This window comes from Somniosus microcephalus, chromosome 7, assembly GCF_052327205.1.
Source record: "Somniosus microcephalus isolate GS21.2 chromosome 7, FLI_Smic_1.0, whole genome shotgun sequence".
Taxonomy (NCBI): Eukaryota; Metazoa; Chordata; class Chondrichthyes; order Squaliformes; family Somniosidae; genus Somniosus; species Somniosus microcephalus.
The window spans coordinates 248,614,417-248,635,660 of NC_140993.1; the positions used below are offsets into that span (position 1 = coordinate 248,614,417).

At 45.3% G+C, this 21,244-nt stretch overlaps 1 non-coding gene across 1 annotated transcript; it reads left to right on the forward strand.

The window, feature by feature from the left end:
• Window positions 1-10,284: 10,284 nt before the first annotated feature.
• Window positions 10,285-10,355, forward strand: trnag-gcc (transfer RNA glycine (anticodon GCC)). The gene has a single exon. It is a non-coding gene; the product is annotated as a tRNA-Gly (tRNA).
• The last annotated feature ends 10,889 nt before the right edge of the window (window positions 10,356-21,244 follow it).

Sequence of the window (21,244 nt, forward strand, 5' to 3'; positions counted from 1 at the left end):
AACAATTCCACATATATCCTTGACCGTGGGAGCTTTTCTCTTCTTTACACTGGGCTGCAATACACGGTGCTCTAGAATTCCATCGACCTCATCCTTCACGCAAACTCCGATTCACCGGTGACAACAAAATGATTACAATGAAATCTGTGAATGTAAACCAAGCATTTCAACACAGAGAAATCATAAATCCAGGCAATAATTCATATCTCACACCGGAGGCAGAAGGTGATGCAATAAGAACAGCTTGTATTTATATCGCGTCTTTAACAGAGTAAAATGTCCCAAGGTGCTTCACAGGAGCGTTATCAAAATAGATTTGACACCGAGCCACATAAGGAGATATTAGGGCAAGGCTTGGTCAAAGAGGTAGGTTTTAAGGTGCATCTTAAAGGAGGAAAAAGAGGTAGTGAGGCGGAGAGGTTTAGGGAGGGAATACCAGAGCTTACGGCCTAGGCAACTGAAGGCACGGCCACCAATGGTGGAGCGATTAAAAACAGGAATGTTCAAGAGGCCAGAATTGGAGGAGCACAGATATCTCGGGGGGTTTCGGGGGCTGGAGGAGATTACAGATATAGGGAGGGGCGAAACCATGGAGGGATTTGAAAACAAGCATGAGCGTTTTAAAATTGAGCCGTTGCTTAACTGGGAGTCAATGTAGGTCAGCGAGCACAGGGGTGATGGGTGAACAGGACTTGGTGCGAGTTAGGACACGGGCAGCAGAGTTTTGGATGACCTCAAGTTTACGTAGGGTAGAATGTGGGAGGCCAGCCAGGAGTGCGTTGGAATAGTCAAGTCTAGAGGTAACAAAGGCATGGATGAGGGTTTCAGCAGCAGATGTGCTGAGGAAAGGGCGGAGACGGGCGATGTTACGGAGGTGGAAATAGGCGGTCTTAGTTATGGCGCGGATATGTGGTCGGAAGCTCATTTCAGGGTCAAATGTGACACCAAGGTTGCGAACAGTGTGGTTCAGCCTCAGACAGATGTTAGGGAGAGGGATGGAGTCGGTGGCTCGGGAACGGAGTTTGTGGCGGGGACTGAAAACAATGGCTTCGGTCTTCCCAATATTTAGTTGGATGATATTTCTGCTCATCCAGAACTGGATGTCGAACAAGCATTCTGACAATTTAGAGACAGTGGAGGGGTTGAGAGAAGTGGTGGTGAGATAGGGCTAGGTGTCATCAGCCTACATGTGGAAACTGACGCTGTGTTTTCGGATGATGTCGCCAAGGGGCAGCATGTAGATGAGAAATAGGAGGGGGCCAAGGATAGATCCTTGGGGGACACCAGAGGTAACGATGTGGGAGTGGGAAGAGAAGCCATTGTAGGTGATTCTCTGGCTACGATTAGATAGATAAGAATGGAACCAGGTGAGTGCGGTCCCACCCAGCTGGACGATGGTGGAGAAGCGTTGGAGGAGGCTGGAGTGGTCAACCGTGTCAAAGGCTGCAGACAGGTCGAGAAGGACGAAGGGGGATAGTTTACCATTGTCACAGTCAATAGGATGTCATTTGTGATTTTGATAAGAGCCACTTTGGTACTGTAGCGGGGCGGAAACCTGATTGGAGGGATTCAAACATGGAGTTCCAGGAAAGATGAGCACGGATTTGGGAGGCGACAACACGTTCAAGGACTTTGGAGAGGAATGGGAGCTTGGAGATGGGGTGGTAGTTTGCAAGGACGGAGGGGTCATGGGTTGTTTTTTTGAGGAGAGGGGTGATGACGGCAGCTGTAAAGGAGAGGGGGACAGTACCTGAGGAGACAGAATCGTTAACAATATCAGCTAACATGGGAGCCAGAAAAGGAAGTCAGGTGGTCAGCAGTTTAGTGGGAATAGAGTCGAGGGAGCAGGAAGTGGGTCTCATGAACAAGATGAGTGCGGAGAGGTCATGAGGAGAGATTGGAGAGAAACTAGAGAAAGATGTAAGTTCATGGCTAGGGCGGGGGGGAACCTTAGAGGAAGATTGGCCCGGTGGGCTACGGGAAGGGAAGGGAAGGAAGTGGCAGAGGCAGCTAATCGGCTGATCAATTGAACAAAAGCAGGAACATCTCCCTCCCAACCTAACATTTCAAATTCAGCTGCAGTTGGTAAAAGACAAAGATAGTAATCCCATTTCTACAATACAGTAAAGTAAGAGAAATTTTGAAATCACAGAGACTTGTTAATGCACAAAGAAACACATTTACGCCAACTGCATACTATGAACCCATGACCCAGCTATTGTAATAAGGTTCGAACCCATTTGGGGTGGAGTTTTACTCGGAGTGGGTTTCTGGCGGGAGAGTGTTCGGACGAGTTAATTCCCTGCCTATCAGCAGCAGCAGGAGGCCGTAGGCCAGGATAATTTAAATCCCATCCTGGAACAGGTGGGGAGAGGGCGCAGAGCGGCTGTCTGCTTGCAGGTAAGTGGAGGGAAGGGGTTTCGGGAGGGTCTTCTGAAAGGGAAGTGGGTGGGGAAGGGGTGGCTGGGGCAGAGGAGGCCACGACTTTCCACGTAGGGTCTAGGGGAGCACTCCTGCTCCTCCTGGCTCTTAGAAGGAAGGTTTTCCACTTAACCTTTTGGGCCTCTTCTTCCTTCTTTACAGCTTCACCTGGCACAAGCCTGCATTAAAATGCAATCAAGGTGCTATTGACATAATAGGACTTCAATTTGCAGAGAGTCACGAGGCCCCCCTTCGGCGGGCGCATGAGCCAAGTTAGCATCTCAGGTGGCGGGAACTGGGTGAATTCTGAGTGGCTAAGGAATGCCCAGTGTCTGCTGGGCGGGTAGAGTTAAAAATACACCTTGTTTTCATTCATGTGCAACTTTGTTTCTGACTCTCTATTTCCTGCCCAAGTGCATCCTCTTTTCCTTTGTGCCGTTCACCTTTAAAAGTTTTTGTGCATATATAGTGTTTCTTTCATTCATTCTCAGGATGTGGGCATCGCTGACAAGGCTAGCATTTATTGCCCATCCCAATTCCTGCCGAAATTGCTTCAATGTCTATACCAGGGATAGGGGAGTGGCGTGTCATCATCATTTCTTGGTTGCTGCTGCAAATTTGATTGGCACCAAAACCAACGATTTGGATTGTGAGCGGCGGCAGGAAACTGGGAGCGGCGAGTATTTAAAGAGGCCCCAGAGACCAGGTAGGCCTCAGAGCGGCGCGAGCGGTGGCGGGAAACTCGGAGCGGCGAGTATTTAAAGAGGCCCCAGAGACCAGGTAGGCCTCAGAGCGTACTAATCTCCAGTCTCAGAGAGGGAGAGAAGTAAAAAGTAATTGAAGTGTGACGTCACCAGAAAGCAGGTAAGTGATTGGTTGGTGAGTATTTCTCTATTTTTAAACTTTAACTCTGTGGTTTATAGTTTCTAAAGTCGCTGTGGTGTAGCGGGGACTGTTTGTAAACCAGGGCCCTTAAATATACCATTTAACTGTAGTGTAATTGGTGGGATTGATTTGATTTAATTTAATTGCAATTAATTCAAGGGTAAGCCATGGCAGGACAGCCCGGTGCCGTGGTATGCTCCTCCTGCGCTATGTGGGAACTCAGGGACACTTCCTGTGTCCCTAACAACGATGTGTGCAGGAAGTGTGTCCAGCTGCAGCTACTGGCAGACCGCATTGCAGTGCTGGAGCTGCAATTGGATACATACTGGACCATTCGCGAGGCTGAGGACGGCGTGGATATCACGTTTGATCAGTTAGTCACACCGCAGGCAAAGGTTGGACAGGCAGAAAGGGAACAGGTGACCAACAGACAGAGTACTAGGCACAGGCAGGTAGTGCAGGGGTCCCCTGTGGACATCCCCCTCTCAAACAGATACACCACTTTGAGTACTGTTGGGGGGGATGGCTTATCAGAGGAAGGCAGCAGCAGCCAACTTCCTGGCACCAGGAGTGGCTCTGCTGCACAGGACGGGAGGAAAAAGAGGGATAGAGCTATAGTAATAGGGGATTCTATTGTAAGGGGAATAGATAGGCGTTTCTGCGGCCGCAAATGAGACTCCAGGATGGTGTGTTGCCTCCCTGGTGCAAGGGTCAAGGATGTTTCAGAGCGGCTGCAGAACATCTTGGAAGGGGAGGATGAACAGCCAGTTGTCGTGGTGCATATAGGTACCAACGATATAGGTAAAAAATGGGATGAGGTCCTAAAAGCTGAATATAGGGAGTTAGGAGGTAAATTAAAAAATAGGACCTCAAAGGTAGTAATCTCAGGATTGCTACCAGTGCCACATGCTAGTCAGAGTAGAAATAGAAGGATATTTCAGATGAATACGTGGCTAGAGGAATGGTGCAAGGGGGAGGGATTCAAATTCCTGGGACATTGGAACCAGTTCTGCGGGAGGTGGGACCAGTGCAAACCGGACGGTTTGCACCTGGGCAGGGCCGGGACCGATCTCCTAGGGGGAGTGTTTGCTAGTGCTCTGGGGGAGGGTTTAAACTAAAATGGCAGGGGGCTGGGAACCTGAGCAGGGGTACAGAGGAAAGGGAAACAAGGATAAAAGCAAAAGATAGGAAGAAGAAAAACAAAAGTGGCAGTCAGAGAAATCAACGGTTTAAATCAAACATGGCCACAGTAAATAATAATTCTAATAGGTCTAAGAGCGTTAAAAAAACAAGCCTGAAGGCTTTGTGTCTTAATGCGAAGAGCATTCGTAATAAGGTGGATGAATTAGCTGCGCAAATAGAGGTAAATGAATATGATTTGATTGGGATTACGGAAACATGGCTCCAGGGTGGCCAAGGCTGGGTACTCAACATCCAGGGGTATTCAATATTCAGGAAAGATAGGCAAAAGGAAAGGGAGGTGGGGTAGCATTGCTGGTTAAAGAAGGGATTAACACAATTGTAAGGAAGGATATTAGCTCTGATGATGTGGAATCTGTATGGGTAGAACTGAGAAATACCAAGGAGCAGAAAACGTTAGTGGGAGTGGTATATAGACCTCCAAACAGTAATGCAGAGGTTGGGGATGGCATTAAAAGGGAAATTAGAGAAGCGTGCAATAAGGGCACAGCAGTCATCATGGGTGACTTTAATCTACATATAGATTGGGCTAACCAAATTAGTAACAATACTGTGGAGGAGGAATTCCTGGAGTGTTTAAGGGATGGTTTCCTGGACCAATATGTCGAGGAACTAACGAGAGATCAGGCCATCTTAGACTGGGTATTATGTAACGAGAAAGGATTAATTAGCAATCTTGTTGTACGAGGCCCCTTGGGGTGGAGCGATCATAATATGATCGAATTCTTCATTAAGATGGAGAATGAAGTAGTTGACTCAGAGACTAGGGTCCTGAATTTAAATAAAGGAAACTACGATGGTCTGAGGCGCAAGTTGGGTAGGATTGATTGGGGAATGTCACTCAAAGGGTTGATGGTGGATAGGCAATGGCAAACATTCAAATACCGCATGGATGAACTACAGAATTTGTTCATCCCAGTGGCATAAAAATAAAACAAAAAAGGTGACTCAACTGTGGCTAACAAGGGAAATTAGGGATAGCATAAGATCCAAGGAGAGGACATATAAATTGGCCAGAAAAAGCAGTAAACCTGAGGATTGGAGCAGTTTAGGATTCAACAAAGGAGGACAAAGGGATTAATTAAAAAAGGGAAAATAGAATATGAGAGTAAGCTTCCAGGGAACATAAAAACTGACTGTAAAAGCTTTTATAGCTATGTGAAGAGAAAAAGATTGGTGAAGTCAAGCGAAGGTCCCTTGCAGTCAGAATCAGGGGAATTTATAATGGGGAACAAAGAAATGGCAGACCAATTAAATACATATTTTGGTTCTGTCTTCACAAAGGAGGACACAAATAACCTCCCAGAGATGTCAGGGAACATAGGGTCTTATGAAAGGGAGGAACTGAAAGAAATCAGTATTTGTAGGGAAATGGTGTTAGGGAAATTGACGGGATTGAAGGCCGATAAATCCCCAGGGCCTGATAATCCACATCCTAGGGTACTTAAGGAAGTGGCCCCAGAAATAGTAGATGCATTGCTGATCATCTTCCAACATTCGATGGAATCTGGAACAGTACCCATGGATTGGAGGGTAGCTAATGTTACCCCACTATTCAAAAAAGGTGGTAGAGAGAAAACGGGGAATTATAGACCGGTAAGCCTGACATCAGTAGTGGGGAAAATGCTAGAGTCCATTATAAAAGATGTAATAGCAGAGCACTTGGAAAACAGTGACAGGATCGGACAAAGTCAACATGGATTTACAAAAGGTAAATCGTGCTTGACTAATCTACTGGAATTTTTTGAGGATATAACTAGTAAAATAGATAAGGGCGAACCAGTGGATGTGGTGTATTTGGATTTTAAGAAGGCTTTCGATAAGGTCCCGCATAAGAGATTAGCGTGTAAAGTTAAGGCATATGGGATTGGCGGCAAGGTATTGACTTGGATAGAGAACTGTTTGGCAGACAGAAAGCAAAGAGTTGGAATAAACGGCTCTTTTTCCGAGTGGCAGGCAGTGACTAGTGGGGTATCGCAGAGATCGGTGCTAGGACCCCAGCTATTCACAATATATATTAATGATCTAGACAAGGGAACTAGATGTAATATCTCCAAATTTGCAGACGACACAAAGCTGGGTGGGCGTATGTGCTGTGAGGAGGATGTCGAGAAACTCCAGTACGATTTGGACAGGTTGGGTGATAGTGCAGAAGCATGGCAGATGCAATATAACGTGGATAAATGTGAGGTTATCCACTTTGGTGGCAAAAACAGGAAGGCAGATTATTATCTGAATGGCAATAGATTGGGAGAAGGGGAAGTGCAACGAGACCTGGGCGTCCTTGTGCACCAATCGCTGAAGGTAAGCATGCAGGTGCAGCAGGCAGTTAAGAAGGCAAATGGTATGTTGGCCTTCGTAGCAAGATGTTGAATGACTTTTTACTCCATCTACACTGCACTGACAGATAAGACGATAGATTTCAAAGTGCAAATAAAATTGCAGACTTTATTGTTGCATAAAAAGTGCACAAACAAGGAAAGGGAGTGCACAGTTTTACTTGCATTAAAGCGTGACAAATCACAAGGTTGCAAGCACAGTGAACTGAGATATTTTGTGCAGTAATGACTCAGCATCTTCCAATTTTTTTAATCGCTTGCATTTTACACTGAGAAACAACAGTGAGCTTCCCTTATAAACAACCTCAGTACATTGTAAATGCAGTGGCGATTTAGCTAGCAGAAGTCTTATTTAAGATTGTCCCTCATGATCTATAAATAAAATTGATTAAATGAAAGAAAACTTTTCAAATTCACATCAGTGAATTCTTTGAATTAATCTTCTGACAAAAGGTCATCGAGCTGAAACGTTAACTCTGTTTCTCTCTCCACAGATGCTGCCTGACCTGCTGAGTGTTCCCAGCATTTTCTGTTTTTACTTCCAGTTTCCAGCATCCGCAGCATTTTGCTCTTGTCTCTGAATTAACCGCCCACTTCATATGGACTGAAGGAAAGGCGTTTAAAGAATTACACTGTTTCTCATCCAGAAGGATCATAGCATATTTGCAGATGGTGCCCTTGAAGTGCTGATGCATGCAGTGAGCCACAGGAGATTTACCCTCATTGACACTTATGAGAACCATCTCCTTGGAGGGAATAACTGGCAGAGTGATTGTTCTCCACAACACTTGGAGAATCTGGCTGGAAATGAGGAAGAAAATGGCAGAGCTGAGTAAAGGTGCCACAGTAACGGTACCTGGTAGACTTCTGCAACAAGCTTCTGAGCCAAATATGTCCGTCATATTGCAGGAATGACATATGAGGAGAGATTGGGTCGATTGGGATTGTACTCACTGGAGTTTAGAAGAATGAGAGGGGATCTCATTGAAACATATAAAATTCTAACAGGACTAGACAGACTAGATGCAGGAAGGATGTTCCCGATGGTCGGGGAGTCCAGAACCAGGGGTCACAGTCTAAGGATAAGGGGTAAGCTATTTAGGACAGAGATGAGGAATTTCTTCACCCAGAGAGTGGTGAACCTGTGGAATTCTCTACCACAGAAGGCAGTAGAGGCCAATTCATTAAATATATTCAGGAAGGAGTTGGATGTATTTCTTAAGGCTAAAGGGATCAAGGGGTATGGGGAGAAAGCAGGGACCTGGTACTGAATTTGGATGATCAGCCATGATCACATTGAATGGCGGAGCAGGCTCGAGGGGCCGAATGGCCTACTCCTGCTCCTGTCTTCTATGTTTCTATGTTAAAGCCATCCAGAATTCAATTTCTGATAAGTAGAAGGCATTAGGGTGAACACTTTAGTCATGGTAAACTGGACCAAAATTATTGACAGGGGAGGCGGCCTGGAGAAGGGAGGAGATCAGGAGAGGGCAGGCAATGGTCTACAGATTTTTCTATTGGTTGCAGTGTAAGGGAGATTAATCTTTAATACCTGGAGACTCCAGGACCAACCTGGAGAGTTGACAACCCTCAGGAAGCCTTGTCCATTTTAAGGGCTGGGTCTCAATTGCATGCTGCTGCTGAACAGGGGTCGATCTGCAGCTTGCCAACTCTGGACCAGTGCCATATCAGGCGGTCTGGAAGCTGAGCTGGTGGGCATGCATGCAGGTGGGTTAAAGTTGATGGGGTGGGTGGGGAGGGGGAACCAGTTGTTAAGTGGGGTGAGTCTGGCCCAGCAGTGTATTCTTGTGGAGTCCAGAGGAGCACTCCTGCTGCTGCTGCTGGCCCCACAGAAATCATTCTGAACTCACCTTTTTGGGCCATTTCTGTTTCACCTCTCCGACTCTCCTGAGGATGTTTGCCCCTTTAAGCTGCGGCAGGCATTTAAAGCCTCTGACACACCCAAATTCCAAAAGGGTGAGGTCCTAATCAGAGGAATTTGCAATGGCTGGACCTTGCTTGCATTACTCAACTCATTCTGGTCATTATCACCTTGCTGTTTGTGGAAGCTTGCTGTGCACAAATTGGCTGCTGTGTTTCCCACATTACAACAGTGACTACACTCCAAAAGTACTTCATTGGCTGTAAAGCGCTTTGAGACGTCCAGTGGTCGTGAAAGGCGCTATATAAATGCAAGTCTTTCTTTCACGCTGACCCCAGTAATTATACAGGGTCAACAGCTTTTACCTATAGAACGGCTTGGTTTATGTAAATTTAGCCACGGTAGTTGTATATTCACAGAATCACAGAATCACAGAATCCCCACAATGCAGATAGAGGCCATTTCGGCCCATCGAGCCTGCACCGACACATATCCCACCCGATCCCCGTAACCCCACGTATTTAATCCCCCTAACACTAAGGGTCAATTTATCATAGCCAATCAACCTAACCCGCACATCTTTGGACTGTGGGAGGAAACCGGAGCACCCGGATAAACATTATAATAGGAAATCTATATAGATATTTTTAGGATTAATTTAATATGGTCAATATTCTCTAATTTTATCCATTAGCACTTTAAATTATGCAGGAATGTTATTTCAAATGGCTGAAAATGAAGCAGTTTTTTTGCATTCTGGGTTTACGATCCTCCAGGGTTCTAATCCACAAAAGAATGCCAGTGTACGTTTTGGTCATTTTGAAATCCGCTTCAATGCACATTCCCTTGAAGCTCAGTTTCATCCCTAAGAGCGTCTAAAACAAAAGGCAATTCGTTCAAATCATTTCCCCCTGTGCAAAAGGATTGAGATAATTTAGTTCAGGAAGCACCATAAATTACTGCGAATATGCCCGCAGACCGTTTTCACCCCAGACTATCACTCCGTCCATTATTCTGTGCTGATAAATACACGTCTGGCCAATTTCAGCAAGTCCACTGCCTGAAAAAAATATCACCTCGTCTATTAGCACATCTGTATCATTATTACCGGACTCAAACATGTATCCGGCAACCATTTGCAAGTCACTGTTTGCTGCCATTAATCTACCTGCAGTTTGGTGATGCAGTGGGACTGATGTTGTGTGGGATTCATGTTGTAGGTTTATTGTGGTTTGCAAGCTGAAGCTGAGCGCTTGTCACGTCATCACAGGCAAAAGGCCTTCGGGTTCAGGTTACAGCTGCACCCAGTCCAGCTCCTGGTGTGTTAAATATCGGCGTTCTGCAACAACTTTATTGGACCAATACAGAGATGAAAACCAATATTTTGGTGCACTGTAGAGACAGCGAAATGTGCTTATGTTGATCTTTTGCGTAAAATAGAATTCAGAAAATCAGAGTGCTGAGTTAGTAACTTTAGAGTGTCGGAGGGTTGGGGAATGAAAAGTTCCTGTGAAGTTCCTGATATGGGTAAAGAAGGAGGTGATGTAGATATCTCTTGCATTGGTGGTTCAGTGGTAGAATTCTCGCCTGCCACGCGGGAGGCCCGGGTTCGATTCCCGGCCAATGCAATTATGTATTTTTATTTAAAAATAACCCGTGTTGGACTGTTGTACAAATTTCCTACACTGTACGACACCAGATTTACTTATATTTTTTAAGCTTCTGGCCATGCATAAAGTTATTACTCTATATTATTGGCAGATGAAATTCAACCCAGAAAAATGCGAAATGATACATTCTGGTAGAAAGAATGAGAAGAGGAAATATAAATTAAAGGGTACAATCCTAAAGGGGGTGCATGAATTGAGAGACCAAGGGGTATATGTGCACAAATCGTTGAAGGTGGCAGGGCAGGTTGAGAAAGCAGTTAAAAAAAGCTTACAGGATCCTGGGCTTCATGAACAGAGAATACAGTACAAAAGCGTGGAAATTATGATGAACTTGTATAAAACACTGGTTCGGCCTCAACTGGAGTATTGTGTTCAATTCAGGGCACCACACTTTAGGAAGGACGTGAAGGCCTTAGAGAGGGTGCAGAAAAGATTTACGAGAATGATTCCAGGGATGAGGGACTTCAGTTACATAGACTGGAGAAGCTGGGGTTGTTCTCCTTAGAGTAGAAAAGGTTGAGAGGAGATTTGATAGAGTTGTTCAAAATCACAGAATCACAGAAACCCCACAGTGCAGATAGAGGCCATTTCGGCCCATCGAGCCTGCACCGACACATATCCCACCCGATCCCCGTAACCCCACGTATTTAATCCCCCTAACACTAAGGGTCAATTTATCATGGCCAATCAACCTAACCCGCACATCTTTGGACTGTGGGAGGAAACCGGAGCACCCGGAGAAAACCCACGCAAACACGGGGAGAATGTGCAAACTCCACACAGACAGTCGCCCGAGGCCGGATTCGAACCCGGGTCCCTGGCGCTGTGAGGCAACAGTGCTAACTACTATGCCACCGTAATCATGAGGGGTCTGGACAGAGTAGAGAGAAACTGTTCCTGTTGGCAGAGGAGTCGGGAACCAGAGGACACAGATTTAAGGTGATTGGCAAAAGAACATAAGGCGACATGAGGAAAAACTTTTTTACTCAGCGAGTGGTTAGGATTTGGAATGCACTGCCTGAAAGGGTGGTGGAGTCAGACTCAATCGTGGCTTTCAAAAGGGAGTTGGACAAAAGAAAACATTTGCAGGGCTACGGGGAAAGGGCAGGGGAATGGGACTCGCTGAGGTGCTCTTGCAGAGAACCAGCACGGGCTCAACAGGCCAAATGGCCTTCTTCTGTGCTGTAACAATGCTATGATTCTATTATTCTATTCTTCTCTAGCACAGTCCAGAAGATGATAAAGTGCTTGGCATGCTGATTGCTCCCTTGGCAACGGATCTTCAATATGTAACCGAGGCAAAGATAAAAGGCCTGATTTTGCGATCCCAAACAAAATTGTGGTCCACATGCCCGTGGTACGGGGTTAGGCCATGCCGAATTTTACAATGCAAGGCTGCACAATGAAGATATCATGACTGTTCCCTTTGCAATCTCAGACTTGCCTCCGAATTTGAATAGGCCGGATGCACAGGAGAACCTGGCCTGGAGCACACTTGGCAGCGCAGTGTAAAATCTGGAGAGGCAGCAGCTCTTAAAAAGCTGCAGCTCATCATAAAGAGCGGAAGTTGTGGAAGAGGCAGTAAAGTTGACTCGTCGTTCACACTGGCACAGCAGAGACACCTGGTGAAACTGCTCCCTTTGATGTTATGGAGATAGAGGTCCTGCTGCAGCGAGTGCACCAAAGGAAGGTGGCCCTCTTTGGGGGCTGAAGGTCCCCCTCAGAAAATGCACAAGTGCAAGCTGCATGGAGCAAAATTGTTAATGGTGTAGATGCTCCCTCTACCTTGCTGTAGATGAGGAAGAGTTTGTTATCAGGAGCAAGGCGAATGTGCTGCTCACTTTTGCATATCTTTCTTGTGGGTTCCCATCAAACATGGCACACCTTCTGGGAAATAACATTTCAAACATTGTGCACACCCATTTCTACACACCTTTTCATTGTTTTCCCATAATACACAGAACACTTTTCTTGAAGGTAGAGGTGGCAGCTGAAACATCTCTGCTGTTAGGGGGTTTCTCAGTGGGGTCAACAGCCACGGGTAGAGAAGTTGGCCCTGTTCCACCCAGTGTTTCTTCTCCTTCAAATAACGTGGGCAGCATGGAAGGCTGCACAATGAAGGAAGCATGGCTTAAAGGCCACTAATTGGTCATGGAATTGATATGAAGAGCTTTTCCTCTTCATGAAGGCCATAGGGTTGCTATGAAGAAGTCTGATGCCCATGTGCATACCATTTGTGATGAAAGCATTGCCCCTTGCAAGCAAAGCAGTGGTCACCTTGCTGCAGACTGCCTGGTGTGGCAGACATCTCCTGGGTTGGCTTGGAAGATTTGCACTGTGTCAACTTCCACGGGAGGAGCCGTCCCTGATTCAGATGTTGTAAACCAGCCCGCAGCAGAGGGCGGTCTTGTGACACAGACGTGCCGAGTACAGGCCTTCTCTGACCTGTCCAGGTCAGGGTTCCAGGGTAGTGGCAAATATGACCAAAACGCCTCAGGGGCCATTGCACTGCATTTATTGGCTGCTCACAAGCTCCGCTGATGCAGTATGTTTGGAACCTCCAAGGGAACACCCATCCATCATCACCTTTTTGTAGGTTGCCACATTCATTGGCAGTAATCAGTAGATTAAAGAAGAAATATATTGGCAGGGGAAAAAAATAGGACATGCAGCAAAACCAATGAATGCACGGAGCAAAATGCAGCAAATGGTACAGGAAAACACTTTTAAAAAAAAGCCTATCTTCTCCCTTTAAGACGATCCGAATACTTCCATACACCCAGTTTTTATGGGTTAGGCACGTGCTCTGGTCACCCAATAAAGAAAAAGTTGGAGATGCAAACCTTATAAAACAATTTTAATATTTAAATGAGGCTGCCACGCCAATAGCACAGCCTAATTATTTGCCCTGACATTGCCTATCAGAAAGTCAGCCTCCCCACACATTAGGTATGTGAATTTTTTAACCCACACTTACTGCTTGTAAGGCCTGCTGCTGGTGGGGGGGCACACCAGATTTCTTAGGTCTCCAACAGCTACCTCTGTGATTTATCTTTAAGTATTTCTTAAAGTTACGATAGATACCATACTTAAGTCAGAATCATTCTCACCTTGTTATTAGAACATTAGAACACTTTTAAATACTAAATTGATTTTTCATAAAGTTACAAAAGCGACTATGTCATTGAAAAATTGGTGTTTTGCGATTCATTTTTATTATTAATAGAAGTATTTTAGAATACCTCTGGGGAAACTGGGTAATGTAACATTATTCAACCTTCCCATATCATATATACAGCACAGAAACAGGCCATTTGGCCCAATGAGTCCATGCCGGCAAAAGCTAATGTCAGAAGTTGGATTTAAACCCACACCCCTAGAAAGGGAGCAGAATTCACCAACTTTTTGCAAGGTAAGGATTAGTAGCCCTTGAATCTGGCACCTTAGACCACTCGGCCATCCTGACAACTGAAAACTGACAACATAGTGGATTGGCCCGAATGTCTCTTGCAACTGGCATATTGTCCTCTACATCTTTCTCATTGTGTTGCTGCTCCTCTGCCCGGCTCCCTCTGAATCACTCGTGCACCTTCCTCTTCATCCTGCAGGTAGGGTTGCTAACTCTGGTTGACCGTATTCCTGAATGTTTCATCACATGACCTCCTGCCTCCAACAGCCCCGCCCCCACGCTCCCACCACTGGCCCCCCCCCCCGACATGTCCATCCTTGTGGTGCACCACCTTCTTAGGCCAATTGGAAAACAAACAGGCTCTTTGTTACCTAATTGGATGATTCTTGACGGTCGGTCAAACAGCCCATTTATCCCATCTCCAATATTTTTATGACTAATAAATGAAAGTGTTCAAAGATAATGAAAAAAAAAAAACAATTTTTTTTCTCCTGGGTTGTTCGTAGAAGTGTCCTGGAGATGAATCTTTCATTCCAGGTGACTCCGGGACAATAGTGGAGGGTTGGCGACCCTACCTCCAGGACCTCCTTTAACCGCTGTTGTCCCCAGATTTTGTCACAGTGCTCGTTAGGAAGACTTTTCCACGTTAATTTTTCATTGAATTTCTTCTAGCAAATAGACAAGTACAGGGGAGACCTTTTCCTGCTTTGGTTGTGCTATGGTCTACCCTACATTCTAAACACACTATGGATTTTAGCCAGCATCAGACACTTTAGTAGTGATGAAAGCTGCTTGCGATAGCTCCAAAATGCTTAGTAGATGCTACACGGCAACTGGGAAATGCTCCTATTGAAAGCCATGTTATTATGACGAGCATATTGTGATTGTTGCCCATTAATTGGAATCAGCAGGCAGCAAACAAAGAGACTGCTGCAAACTGATATCATGGGATGGCTGATATGTCAAATAAATGACACCAGCAATTTTCAGCCTGTGAGTGGCGTAGTAATTCCTGTGGAGTAATATCCTTGGCCTTCACCTTACCACACTCTCAGTGATTGATTTCTTTTGTCCTATGCGACTGTAATAAATGCATCTGTGATTAATTGAGTCAGGAATGAGAACTGACTCCACAGAAAGAAATTATTTGTGGGCCCAAAAAAACCCCTAAATCACAACCTAAATAAAAGTATCAGAAATAATCACCAGATTGCTTTAAAATATACTGAAATGCATCCATCTATTAACCATATTGTTATGATTTGCCCTTTAGCGAATAATCCATTTTATTTTACTCTTAGACCAAAATGCAAACCATTGACCAGTACTACTGCCCTGCAATTGATATCAATATGCAACCGAAGAGAGATTGTTGTTAACTGAAATCATGCATCATAGGTAGCTGATATGTCAAATAAATAGCCAAATTTCATTTTTCTTTATATACGTTCCTAAATTCAATCAGCTGTGAACAAATCACATATCTCATTGAAACATATTAAATTCTTAGAGAGCTTGACAGGGTAGATGCTGAGAGGATGTTTCCCCTGGCTGGGGAGTCTAGAACCAGGGGTCACAGTCTCAGAATAAGGGGTCGGCCATTTAGGACTGAGATGAGGAGAAATTTCTTCACTCAAAGGGTTGTGAACCTTTGGAATTCTCTACCCCAAAGGGCTCTGGGTGCTCAGTCGTTAAGTATATTCAAGAATGAGATCGATAGATTTTTGAACTCTAGGGGAACCAAGCGATATGGGGATAGGGCGGGAAAGTGGAGTTGAGGTAGAAGATCAGCCATGATCTTATTGAATGGTGGAGCAGGCTTGAGGGGCCATATGGCCTAGTCCTGCTCCTAATTCTTATCTTCTTATGTTCTTAATCTTCTGGTTCAAAAATAAAATAGTAATCAGAAATTTGACGGTCGAGTTTGACCTTTGGGCAACTGATTGGCGGAGTGCATTAGTCAGCTGGTCATCTCCCATTCCAGCGGCAGCGAGACCCCCCCGCAATTTTGATAGCCCGGCTTCATTTAAATTTGGCAGGCGAGCTGCAGGAAGCCAAACAGGCTCGCTGGATTGAAGCTTCAAGATCAGGCCAGGGCAATCGCCAGCACGGTAAGTTGGGGGGGGTGGGGGGGTGCGGGGGGGTTTGCGATCGCGAAGGTTGGGGATCCCGGGGCAGCAGCGGCACACAGAATGCTCCTCCGGGGCGCACAAAAATAATTCGACACTTACCTTTGGCGAGCTTTTTCGCCCATGGAACTGGTCGGAGCCTGCCTGCCACACAATCCAACTAGTTCATACCTAAAATGCCGATTGGGGTCCTATTTATGTCACAGGACCCCGATTTCCACATTAAAAGGGGCCGATTGCCTGAAACAGGCGAGCACTTTGGACACCCGCCATTGGGCCCCTTTCAAAATGGAGTTCCTTAGATATTACATACCAGAATATATATGACTGCAAAACATAGGGCTTTTCTTATAATTACAATTTTTTTGATACACTAAGTAAAATATTAAATGTAAAGGCTAGATTTTCCAATCAGCAGAAATGTTCTTGCTGACACATGTGGGAGAGCGAAAACCTTGCCTTTCCGATTTCACTGGGTCCCTGGTCATAACGCGCACCTTGCAGTTTTCCAATTCGTATTGGTTGTCAGAGTACTTTCTGTGAGAGAGTTTCGTTAGACATGTACACTTAGTATCAATGAAGGTGTTGCAATGCTGCTCTCAATTTTTCATTTTCTTAGGGCGGAGGTCCTGTCCAGCATTTAATGCTCTCATCGAAATTGGGCATACGGCAACATTGAGGAAGGTCAACTGAACTATTCACAGCTGCCATTATGTCACAAATTGGTTCTGGTACACCTACCCGATAAAGACTGAAGAAACTGCCTCCACAGGCAGTCGAGGGCCGATTCCCTGATTAGGCACTCCCAGCGAGGAATGACGCTTGCACGGAATATTAGTCGGGAATTGCAGGCATGCAGCTTCTAAATGAATGAATCCTAAACCAGGCACTGTGCGCTTGCGATTTCCCGTTTCTCTCCTAGAGCGCCCAATCAGCCCTCCTCGAACAACTGTTGTGCTTCTGCCACCTGCCTGGTATCGGGGTCATCTGCCACCAGCATCAGGTGATTTGCCATCCTCTCTTGTACCAACCAAGTGAGACGTACATTGTTCGGGAGAGCCAGACTTCCATTTCCTTTCCCACTGAATAACAGCAGCAACATGACACAGTTGGCCAATGTCACCACTCCACACAAAATGCAGGGGGTTACTGATCACATCCACGTGGTCATCCTACAGAGCTCCTGTGTGTCAGTAATTGAGAATGCATCATGCAGTAAGAAAGAGCGACTCCGTCAAACATCAGATGAGAGACACCCTCTGCATTGTCATACACCTACACCCAGCCGCCTAAAGTCAAGAAAGAGCTCCATGAACAGTGTTGTTCCATTACAATCAACCTCATCTGAAGCCCGCATCGCCTTGTGGAAAGACCGGCTCGCCAGTCTTGAACAACCCCCAGCGATGGAAATTTTACTTGATGAAAGCCTTCACCCAGGAGCTAATTGCAACTGAGCAACCTGGAAGTGCCTTAACAGACTTAGGACCGGTGTAGGTTGCTCAAAGGTGTCACTAAGCAAATGGGGATATTCAACCAGCCCGACAACTTGTGAATGTGGAACTGAGGCACAGACTATGCAACATCTCCTGCAATGCCCATCGTTAGAGGAACCCTGCACTGTTGCAGATCTTGCTGAATTCAACAACAAGGCACAAAAATGTGTCCAGTTCTGGCTGGGCTATGTATAGACTGTCCGTGGACACGATAAGAAGAAGAAGCTAGGGTGTGTTGGCAGGATCTCTTGTTTGATGCACCTTTAAGTTTTTAATGTGAAAACAGGTCTAATATTATATATATAAATAAAATCATAGAATCTTACAGCATAGAAGGAGGCCATTTGGTCCATCGTGCCTGAGCCGGCTCTTTGAAAGAGCTATCCAATTAGTCCCACTTCCCCGCTCTTTCCCCATAGCTCTGCAAATTCATAAAAATATATGCTACGCTGCTGTAAGGTCATATATGTCAAACATTCAAATAGCTGTATGGCTGCATGACACCACTGGAGGGCTGAACAGAACGAGGATAACAGGTTCCAAGGACACACTTTGTGACGGACATATTTGGCACAGAAGCTTGTTGCAGAAGTCTACCAGGTACCGTTACTGTGGCACCTTTACTCAGCTCTGCCATTTTCTTCCTCGTTTCCAGCCAGATTCTCCAAGTGTTGTGGAGAACAATCACTCTGCCAGTTATTCCCTCCAAGGAGATGGTTCTCATAAGTGTCAATGAGGGTAAATCTCCTGTGGCTCACTGCATGCATCAGCACTTCAAGGGCACCATCTGCAAATATGCTATGATCCTTCTGGATGAGAAACAGTGTAATTCTTTAAACGCCTTTCCTTCAGTCCATATGAAGTGGGCGGTTAATTCAGAGACAAGAGCAAAATGCTGCGGATGCTGGAAACCGGAAGTAAAAACAGAAAATGCTGGGAACACTCAGCAGGTCAGGCAGCATCTGTGGAGAGAGAAACAGAGTTAACGTTTCAGCTCGATGACCTTTCGTCAGAAGATTAATTCAAAGAATTCACTGATGTGAATTTGAAAAGTTTTCTTTCATTTAATCAATTTTATTTATAGATCATGAGGGACAATCTTAAATAAGACTTCAGCTAGCTAAATCGCCACTGCATTTACAATGTACTGAGGTTGTTTATAAGGGAAGCTCACTGTTGCTTCTCAGTGTAAAATGCAAGCGATTAAAAAAATTGGAAGATGCTGAGTCATTACTGCACAAAATATCTCAGTTCACTGTGCTTGCAACCTTGTGATTTGTCACGCTTTAATACAAGTAAAACTGCACTCCCTTTCCTTGTTTGTGCACTTTTTATGCAACAATAAAGTCTGCAATTTTATTTGCACTTCGAAATCTATCGTCTTATCTGTCAGTGCAGTGTAGATGGAGTAAAAAGTCATTCAACATCTTGCTGCTGCCACAGTTTAAGTCGTTGCAGAAGTGCTCAGAAATCCCACCTTCATTCGTGTGGGGTCCCAGGAAAAGTCCCTCTGCACAGGCAGGCACTTGCCATACATACTAAATTGGGGCCAGATTGAAAGGTGCAGCAGAAACAAAGTCATTCACAGTTTATTAAATTAATGGGTGAAAAATCAGCTGGGCTCCATTACAGACGTTCTCCCTGCCTGATTTTCCTTTATCTGAGGAAAGAAAGACCTCAGAATGTCCCAAAGCGCTTTACAGCCAGTCGAGTACTTTTGAAGTGTAGTCACTGTTGTAATCTACTCTCGTCAGGCAATGGTATACACACAAGAACGAAAAGGGAAATTCTGCCCCAGTGCATCTTAAAACTACAAACTCTTCAAAAAAAAACTTCTGTTAGATCAGCAGTGGAATAACTAAAGAGTGACCAACTGCGCAATTCTTACAGTCTCAGTGTTTAGTTCTTTTTTTTTATTCGTATACGGGATGTGGGCGTCGCTGGCAAGGCCAGCATTTATTGCTCATCCCTAATTGCCCTTGAGAAGGTGGTGGTGAGTCGCCTTCTTGAATCGCTGCAGTCCGTGTGGTGATGGTACTCCCACAGTGCTGTTAGGGAGGGAGTTCCAGGATTTTGACCCAGCGATGATGAAGGATCGGCGATATAATTCTAAGTGAGGATGGTGTCTGACTTGGAGGGGAACTTGGAGGTGGTGGTGTTCCCATGCACCTGCTGCCCTTGTCCTTCTAGGTGGAAGAGGTTGCGGGTTTGGGAGGTGCTGCTGAAGAAGCCTTGGTGAGTTGCTGCAGTGCATCTTGTAGATGGTACACACTGCAGCCACGGTACGCCAGCGGTGGAGGGGGTGAATGTTTAAGGTGGTGGATGGGGTGTCAATCAAGCGGGCTGCTTTGTCCTGGATGGTGTCGAGCTTCTTGAGTGTTGTTGGAGCTGCACTCATCCAGGCAAGTGGAGAGTATTCCATCACACTCTTGACTTGTGCCTTGTAGATGGTAGAAAGGCTTATAGTGAGAGACTGTATTTAATTTAATATGAACACTGTTGGATTGACATTTTTAGTGTTGGTAACACTGTTAGCACAAAACCACGGACAAATAGAGAACAGTGTCCAGAGTAGATTATATTGATGGCTCGCCGATTAACCGACAGAATTTCTACCTGCTATACAGACAGGCCTTGATCCAATTGAAAGCCAATACACTTCATTTGCTCATTTAAAAATTTTTCCCCACATTCAACCATATAAACTGTTTAACCGGGAGGCAGCTTATCTTGCAATTTGAATAATCATTTATTTAGGTTTTTTTTCCTAACTGCATCTTGAATTGTTTTATGATGCACATTTTAGAACTAGATAATTAACTTATGTCTTGCTGAGTTTTTTAAAGTTAGATTTTTCTCCCCTTTATTGAGATTTCCTGCTGTTTTTGCACTGTTCCCCCACTTGTTGTGTGGCCTGCTGCCAAACCTCTGGCTATACGTCCTGTCACCTGCCACTTGGAAGCACACGAGAACTTGGGGTAACATATCCTCCAATATTACCTGTCTCTGTAGGGACCACCTCTCTGTGACAGCTCATCCGAGATGGAGGAAAATGGATTCAAAAGCCTCCATCCTACCGACCCATGATGCATTACATCAGTAATGAACATGCTCTGTCACTGGACTGTCTCGATGCTCTGTCACTAGACTTTTTTGCCATCCCATTCTGTGACTTTCACGTTATGTACTTGCTCAGGATTTTACCACTGGACGTGAAATTATCTGCATTGTTTTTGCAGAACCTAGTAAAGCTGATGTAATCCTGTTATGTGCATTAGTGGGGAGATTGAAGTTGGCAACGACAAATGATATTATTGCTTATGTCTATTCCAATGCGATCCCAGAATTGGTTTTAAGGTACATGGTTTCAATGCACACTTAATATGCTTGTACACTATGAATACAAAAATCTGCTTGCAGTCAATCCCAGCATAAGTGCCATGACTGACTTGCTGTCAGAATATCCAGAGTTTGGGGAGATTGCACCCATATTACTAGGGGGTGTCAGTTGCCACAGTGGCCACATTCCAAGTGCCCAGCCGGAGCAGAGGGGAGAGGAGAGACAACGCTGGCTGGCTACTCTTTGCTGTGTTGGTGCCACCAGTACAAGGGCAGTTTTGAGGGGGCACATTGACCCCATTGCATGGAGAGCTGATTCACCCAGTGATGCCATCTTTATATTGGGGGTCTTAGACCCTAAATACCAGTCGCCAAGGATACCCCAGGCTGGAGCTAAGGAAATTACTGATGTGGGAATTCCCTATCCCCTAGCCATCCCAACCCCACCCCATCCCCTGCTAAGTCATCTCAAACAAT